Source organism: Myotis nattereri (assembly GCF_964212035.1).
Source record: "Myotis nattereri genome assembly, chromosome: 3".
In the NCBI taxonomy this organism is placed as follows: Eukaryota; Metazoa; Chordata; class Mammalia; order Chiroptera; family Vespertilionidae; genus Myotis; species Myotis nattereri.
Window position 1 is genome coordinate 31,415,025 of NC_138077.1, and position 8,831 is coordinate 31,423,855.

Sequence of the window (8,831 nt, forward strand, 5' to 3'; positions counted from 1 at the left end):
CCCAAGAATATCGGGTTATCCTGATACCCTTTTAAATTTTTTCTAAGTAATTTTCCTTGAACATCCTTATAGGTAAATCTTTGCACATGCACATGGTGACCTCTTTAACATAAGTTCCTAGAAAGGAATTGCTGGACTGCATATTCCAGAAGTGTTTTAAGAACAGTTTATTGTCTTGCCTGGAGGGGGTGCCTGGCTTCCCCCAGCTCCTATAATAGAATGCAATATATCAATTTAATATGTTGTTTTTTTTAAAGTTATTTGAAATATTTAAAATTTCAGTAATGTTGGTATGGAATTATATAAGAAAATACTTATAATAGCCCTGGCTGAGTGGGTCAGTTGGTTGGAGCATTGTTCAGTACACCAAAAAGGTTGCAGGTTTGATTCCTGGTCTGGGCACATACCTAGGTTTTGCGTTCAATCCTGGGTTGGGGTGCATATGGGAAGCAGCTAATTGAAGTTTCTCTCTCATGTCCATGTTTCCCTCTGTCTCTTTCTCCCTTCCTCTATCTCTAAAACCAATAAAAACATATCCTCAGGTGAGGATTAAAAAAGAAAAATAGCTATAATAAATGGTTTACGAAAAAAATGTCAAAAGTATTTATGATAGGAGAAAAGGTATGAAGTGGGAAGGCTGGGGTGTGAAGTTCAGCCTGCTCCTCATTACAATTCTGCTTCCATCCAAACAGGAGCATTTATCTCCAGGAGACCTTGTTGGGGGTCGCTCTGATGCCAGCAGCCCTTGGTTAGGAGTGTGAAACTCTGGGAGTATTGATAGCTAAATCCTTGTTCTTTATTTCATTTGTCCCCCACCACTCCCTAATCTACTAAACATAATATATAGAGACGAAGACAAAGCTGGGTGAAAATAAATCACTTGCGCATTTCCCCAAGCCTCCTAGACAATAATCCTGTGCTTATGGTAAGCTAGAAGGAAAAGTCACCTGTGCTCTCTCGCTGCCTGGTTTTGCTTATGCATGTTTCAAGTAAGGGTGAGAAAAATGCACATAAAGGAGACCTTTTAGAGGCATGAGGAGGCCCAGGACTGCTGGAGACGAGAGGACATTTGGACAGGGTAGCCAGGTCCTGTTGGGTGAAAGCTTTGGCGTCCAGAGAGCAGAACCTTCCCAGCACACAATCAGAAGACCTGCGAGTGCTTCTGTTCCCTTTATCGTGGGCTATACCAAAGCCTTCCTCCCTTGCCTCGGCCTTTTCCAAACTAGAGCACAACTCAACTTTGCCTCCATTGCAGAGCATCTAAGCAAGGACCTCAAGCCATTCTGTGGTTCCAGCCCCACGGAAAAAGGTGAGTCTGGGAACATGAGACCATATGCATAGGGAAGCAGAGGCAAAAACAGAAAAAAAGAAAAGAAAGAGAGAAAGGGGGCCTGGTCCCATTGTTTCTGAGGCCAGCTTCACAAATGCGCTTTGGTTATACACGCATCCCTTTACTTTTCCTAATCCAGCTCTGTCAATTACAACCAAAACAGGTTTGACTAGGCAGTGGCGTACACATAGGTCCCACCGAGCCCATGCTGGTTTTCTCCTCTTCCTTTGGGGTCATGACCTTCCTCCTTTGCCACAATGGAAGGTCCAGAAAATGGGAGTGTGATCCAAGCCAGTTCCAATTAAGTGATTCAATAAAGTTCTCTCCTGGCATTTTTCAAACTGAAATGAGGAAGGACACCTGTCTCTCCAGGTAGGAGAGCTTCTAGTATCTGTGGTGTCGTTCACCCTATCTGGTAAAGAAGCCTATCTGTAGGAAGGGAGAGAAAGGGAAGAAAAGAGAGAAAGATGGCAGGGGCCCAACAACATTCAGGTCTCTAGTCTATGCGGTCCTGCAGTCAGCACCATCATTTTTGGTCAAATCTGGTCTTAGCTGGGGTACTGTCACTTTTAATAAAAAAAAAATTCTCCTAAGAGAGGGTCACTTGAACCATTTGGTTTAGACCTCAAGCCTGAGGCAGTCTTATATTTGTGGTAAATTTATGCAGGGTAGAGGCTATGGTTTTTTATCACTAATGTTTATCCTAACTGAAATCCATTGACACCCTCCTCCCCACCACCACAGTTCTCCACTCCTCCCCACCCCCAACAAACTCTTAAAACTTTGGGCATCTTAAAATGGGCTTTATAAGCATCTGCTAAAATTGTATCATTTATATGTTCATCCATTGATTCATTTGTTAATTAGTGAAGCGAACATTTAATGAGCATTTGCTTTGTGCCAGCCATACACCAGCCACCAGGGAGAAAAAAGAAGCACAAAGCTCTCAAATAATTCACACAGTCTAGCAGTGTAGTCGGGTATATCATGAACAATGGTGCTGTCAGCTTCTTATCATTGTCATCTTTAATCTACTTCGGAAAGTTACACCCTGACCGAGAGAGGAAAATAAAATACCAATAGAAGCCCATTACTGCACAGATTAAAGATAAGCGTTTACAGAATATCTAATGTATAAAGGGCAAATTGACTAGGTTTTCTTACAAGCTTGCACCTTTTTAATAGGTGTTGAAAGTCAGCCAATCCTTATGCTCCCTAAAGTCTATCAATTTAATCATGAACAAGACAGTGAGGAATCGACAGAGAGGTGCCATCTCCAGGCTTCTGTACAACGTCCTACTAAGACTTTCTGCAGAGGAATATGTTGTTTTTTTCTTAGGGCTGAAATTTACTTGGAGGCATCAATCTTTTGCTTGTCTAAATGATTTAAAAACTCCCTCTCCAGTTGACAGAGATAATCTTTTATTGTGATAGGTGCAATAGAAACAGCCGAATCAGCTAGCACTGACATGCACATAAACAGTATGGCTGGGTACAGTGAGCAGAGTAAAGTGGAGACTTGAAGCAGTGACCCCCATGCTGGGGACTTTAGATGGTCTGAGTGTGTTGAACTATTCCAAAGAAAAATATGAAGAATATTTTTTTCATAATCGATTAAAAAATGAACAATAAAAACAACAATCTAGGCTTTATGGAGTTACTAATATAGGTATCACAGGAGCTATTTTATGAACTCCATTTCACAGCCTGTAAAAGTTTGGCCTTCCACAGTCTTCGCCTAGTATGGTGGTTCTGCTTCAAAAAGCCCTCAGGAACCCTGGCTCCTTCCAACTCACTGTTTCACCAACCCTACAAGGTGGCTCTTGAACTCAAGGTCTAAAATGGTAGAATCTACATTACAGGTGGAAAAAGAATCAAAGGCCCAAGTCCACTATCTCCTGGGATGGCTCTCTGAAGCTGCCACAGGAATCTGCTTGCAGTAAGTCACATGGCCACACCTAGCTGCAAGAGATGCTGGGAAATTGTCTTTATCAGAGCTTGCCACATAATTGGTGGTGCCAGTGTAATATGAAAATGTGGAGCTCTCTTTTGATTTGTTATGGTGGTTTTTTTTCTATTAAATGTTCTAAGTGAAGAAAACTGAAGTTTTAAGTTACTAGCATAATTTTACTATTTTTCTTTATACTATGCAATGTCTGCTTTAAATGTAAATATAAGAGTGCTTCACTTTTATGTGAAAACAACCAAAATTCCACAATTTGAACTTGATAGCTCCTACATGTATTAGCATTTATTTCTTATTAGAACAGGGGAAACACTGAATAAGACTAACTCAATTGCTTTTTATTTTATTTCTCGATGTGTACACATTCTGCCAACATTATCTTCAGCTACTGATGAGTAAGGAAACGAAAAGGAACTATGAATGGCATTATCTTTCCCTTTCCTTCTAAGTCATCACTTTCAGTGTAAAGTGGTTTATTAAACAGGAAATTTACACAAGGATATGATAGGGTCCTTGGTCATTTATGTTTCTTAGAACTCCATTGCCTTCTTTTTGTATTTGAAGCAAATTGTGGTTTGAGCGGTTCAGTGTGGTCTCGGGACTGTCGGTGCACCTGCCTACTCAGTGTCTTAGTCTGCTTGGGCTGCTCTAACAAAATGCCACAGATTAGGCAGCTTATAAACAGCAAACACTTGTTTTTCATAGTTCTGAAGGCTGGAAGTCTAAGATCAAGGCAACAGCATGGATTGCTTAGTGAGGGCCTCTTCCTGGTCCACAGCTGGCAGGCTCTCCCAGTGTCCTCACATGGTGGAATGGGCAGGGGAGCTCTGTGGGGCCTCCTTTATAAAAGCATTAATTCCATTTATGAGGGCTTGACTTCCAAAGGCCCATGTCCTAATACCATCACGTGTGGGGCTTAGGGTTTCAACATATAAATTTGGGGAGGAGGCAGGGGTAAAAAACATTCAGTCCATAGCACTCAATCATAGACATAGCACATGCTTACCTTTGAACTTGCTTAGAGTCTTGCCGAACTCCCACACATCATGGTGCACCAGAATTCTATGCTCACGAGACACTCTGAATACTCTATGCAAATAAAGTGGCAAGAAATGTGAGCATGTGTATTGCACGAGAATTTTCTCTGCTCACACGCATGCTCCATTGTTCCATTATATTCACTTGCAACACACAAGTTAGATGATAAAATTCTTAAAAATTTCAAGGTGACAGTAGATAATGAAACCAAATGTGGGGTCCTTCTGCTTATAGGGCCTGTGAAACTATACAGGTTGCATGTTCATGAAGCCAGCCATGGCCTTTCCTCCAACTGGCTATGTGCCAGGTAAATTTTTTATTAAGTCTGCAAGAGGAAGAGAAGGGGTTTTCAGAGAAACTTGTAGCCTATGTCATAACTTCCAACAATTCTATGAGGAGTGTTGCTGTCTCAGTCAGTTGGGACTGCTATAACAAAATACCATGCACTGGGTGGCTTAAACAATAAACATTTATCTCTCACGGTTCTGGAGGCTGGAAAGTCCAAGATCAAGATGCCGGCAGATATGGTGTCTGGTGAGAACTCTCTTCCTGGTTTGCAGATGGCTGCCTTCTTGCTGTGTCCTCACCATAGGGGAGCGGGGGAGACAGAGAGAAAGAGAGAGAGAGATCTAGTCCTTCTTATAAGGCACAAATGTTATCAGGGGGCTTCACTCTCATGACCTTATCTAAACCTTATTACCTCCTAAAGGCCCCACCTCCAAATACCACCACCTTGAGGATGAGTTTCAACATATGAATTTTGAGAAGCACACAAACATTCAGTCTATTCAGCTATCAGTATCATCCTTTTTTTTTTTTTCCACATAAAGAAACTGGGGCCCAGGGAGATGAAGTAATGAGACAAGGCCACACAACCAGTGAGAGTCAAGGTCAAGATTTGAACCCATGTCTTCTAATGACAAGACCAATTCTCATACTGCTACAGCACATTTGGAGTTTATGAAATGACACTAAGTTATGTTTAACAAAATACAGTAGAATGAAAATGTCAAAAACATGCATCTTTCTCAGAGGATATTAAAGAGAAGCATACATTTTACTTAAAATAGAAATATAGAGAGTAGCATACAAGAATTTGTTTAATTAAATTAAAAAAAATAGATTTTGATTGATTTTAGAGAGGAAGGGAGAGAGAGAGAGAGAGAGAGAGAGAGAGAGAGAGAGAGAGAGAGAGAGAACATCAACAATGAAAGGGAATCATTGATTGGCTGCCTCCTGCATGCCCCCCCCCCCCCCCCCCGAGATTGAGCCTAAAACCTGGGCATGTGCCCTGACCAGGATTCAAACCGTGACCTCCTGGTTCATAGGTTGATGCTCAACTGCTGAACCACGCCAGCCAGGCTGTTTATTTAATTTTTAAAACAATTCCATGAGTTAGGAGCAATCATATATCCATTTTACAGATGAAAAAACAGAGGCACAGAGAGGTTGAGGAAATTGCCTAAGGTTCCATAGCCAGAATTATAACCCTTGCAGTCTGACTGTAAAGCCTGAAGTATTCACCACTACTCTAGCCTTTGAGTGAAATTTATTCCCTAAGCAAGTGGAATGATTTAATATGGAAAGCCATTTAATGAAAGGACAGATCCAAAATTAGCATAATATTTTTTAACATAAATACTCCCCTAGTTAAAAATGTTAGTTCAGTGGTAGGGTTAAATTCTTATCTATAGTCAATTGCAAGTAAAGGGAGCTCAGAGTCTCTCTAGAGTGAGGGCTATTGAACATTTCTGTCTCCGTAAAGAGGAAATGTCAACTCCTTTTCTCCATCACTACACAAACGGCTTTTCAGGAAATAAGGGGAATTAGCTACCAGAGGGAGTAAACACTGTGGTAGGCTTTGAAGTTCTAATGAGTGACAGAGATCATAATCTGTATATAAAAAGTAAGTCCTGGGGAACACCTTTTTCTAGGCCTGGGCCACGGTAGTCACCGGCTTAACAGCAATTTCCAATGTTGTTAAGCCGGGATATGGACAGCGTTCAGATCATGGGTTTGGTTTTCAAACAAATGCCAAAATTAGTTAGTAAGTCTGTTTAAGAAAAAAAAAATCATTGGGCTCGAAAACCCTCAAAATATCAATCATTCAATTAGGCCTCCTTAGGAAAACAATGTTAGGATTTTTGTATAGAGCCCTTTTGAAGTTAGGCAGCTTTGGCTTAAAATTTGAAAATAAGAGAGCATTCTAGGTCAGGAGGCCTTTCTGAGCTACTTTAATCCCACAAAACCCCTAGGAGAGAAGTAGGTAGGGCCTTGACTTTATTTAAAAAATGTTTTTGGCTTCAGTATGGAAAAGAGAGAGCCGGGGTTCTGATTTCCTAGTCATGTACTTTCCCTCTGGGCCCAAGGAGGGTGGGCGAAGCCAAGACCTGGAAGGTTAGCAAAGACTCCTCTGCTGAGGATTGTGAATTTATTTCATAAAAAACAAAACAAAAGAACCTCGCTCTGTGTCCGGCCTGGTAGCTGCAGTGACCCTGATGGAGGAAGGAGTGGAATTCGTGTCCTTGAGGTCCTTCTCCAAAGCCTGAAGTTTTCCCTGGACAAACCTCATTTTATTTAATAACCCTTTACAGAGTTATTCTCCACAAATGCATTTGAACCCTCCCTGAACCCATGTCTGCTTCAGCTAGCACTGTCACTTGGAGTTAACAAGTTCCATATGTTTACCACCCATGGCGAGAGTAGTTATTCCATTTACTCGTCCTCCAATTGTCTCTTGTAAGCCGGTTACTTTGTCCCATCAAAGTTCATTTGGTTGCCACCGCATTTTCTCACCTCATCTCCAGGGTCAATTAATGGATCTCAGAACTTGAAAAGGAGCAGCTTTTGAGATGCAATTTCGTGAAGAAGATTGAGTAAACATTCTGCAGTGATTGAAGATCTTGGCACAAGTAAATTAGCTTCAAATGCACCCATTTTCTAATCTGTTAAAGGGAAACAAAAGTTCAGACTTTGAGAGAAGAAAATAAAACGTTTCAATTGCAATATAACAATAAGTGATAAATATGCCTCTAATTTCCCTCTATGCCTTTCCCCCCACTAACTGGCTGGGCACTTTCTGGCAACATAGTATTTCATCATATTCATGGATTCAAATTAGGAAAGATACTGGAATGTGCCTTTGCCAGAAAATGCCGCTAAACTTCCGTATAGTTCCTCTAATACATTTCTTAGCTGTACATATAGTTCCACATTATTATCTTTCACTCAGTGGTATAGTTTAAATTCTAGGACACCAAATTTTTTTTTTACAGATGATTTCTTTTCCTTTAATTATTACAAAATAAACAGATCATGTTCTACCTCAGAGTTTTCCCCCCCCGCTTTTGTGTTTTCCTTCACAATTCTATGCACAACATTTATGGGCACTTTTCATATCTCTGCTATTAAATCTTATTAGAAAATTTCATTCTGTGGACTTTTATAACTATCTCCTCTATCTCTGATGTACATATGTATGTTTATTTATTACACACACACACGCACACACATGTAAATATATATATAGATTTCAGAGAGGAAGAGAGAGGGAGATAGAAACGTCAATGATGAGAGAGAATCATTGATCCACTGTCTCCTGCATGCCCCCTACTGAGGATCAAGCTCTTGACTGTAATAAAACCCGGGACCCTTCAGTCTGCAGGCTGACACACTATCCACTGAGCCAAACCAACTAGGGCTAGATGTACATATGTATGTTTAGTTATCTCTATAGATGAACAACTGTATTCATGTATTATGTACAATATAAAATGTACCCTAAATATCCCTAAATATTAAGAGAATGGAAAAATGAAATAACATTTAAATTTATGTCATACTAGAGGTTCAGTGCATGAAATTCATGGAGGGGGTTGGGGGAGGATATTCCCTCAGCCCAGCCTGCACCCTCTCCAATCAGGGACCCCTTGGGGGATGTCTGACTACCAGCAGTCAGACATCTCTCTCACAAGCCAGGACCATAGGCTCCTAACTGCTCACCTGCCTGCCTGCCTGATCTCCCCTAACTGCCCCCCTGCCAGCCTGATCCCCCTTAACTGCCTCTGCCTGCCAGCCTGATTGCCTCTTACTGCCCCCCCCCCGTTGGCCTGGTTGCCCCCAACTGCCCCCTTGCTGGCCTGGTCACCCCCAACTGCCCCCCCCCCAGCCTGGTCACCTCTAATTGCCCCTCCTGTTGGCCTGGTCATCCTCAACTGCCCCCCTTTGCCTCCTGGCAGCCCCCAACTGTCCCCCCTGCTGTCCTGGTCGCCTCACACAGCCTGCTGTTCAGTCGTTAGGTCATCCCTCACTACCCCCCCCCCCACCCCCCGCCGGCCTTGTTGCCCCAAGCAGCCTGCTGTTTTGTCGTTACTGTTACTGTGATGGTGTCCCGGACAAGTTGCATATTTCTCTACTATTAGTATAGATTATTTAATACTAGGATAAACATTCAAAAGTCTGATTATTAGTTTAATTAATTTTACTACTTTTTTAAAT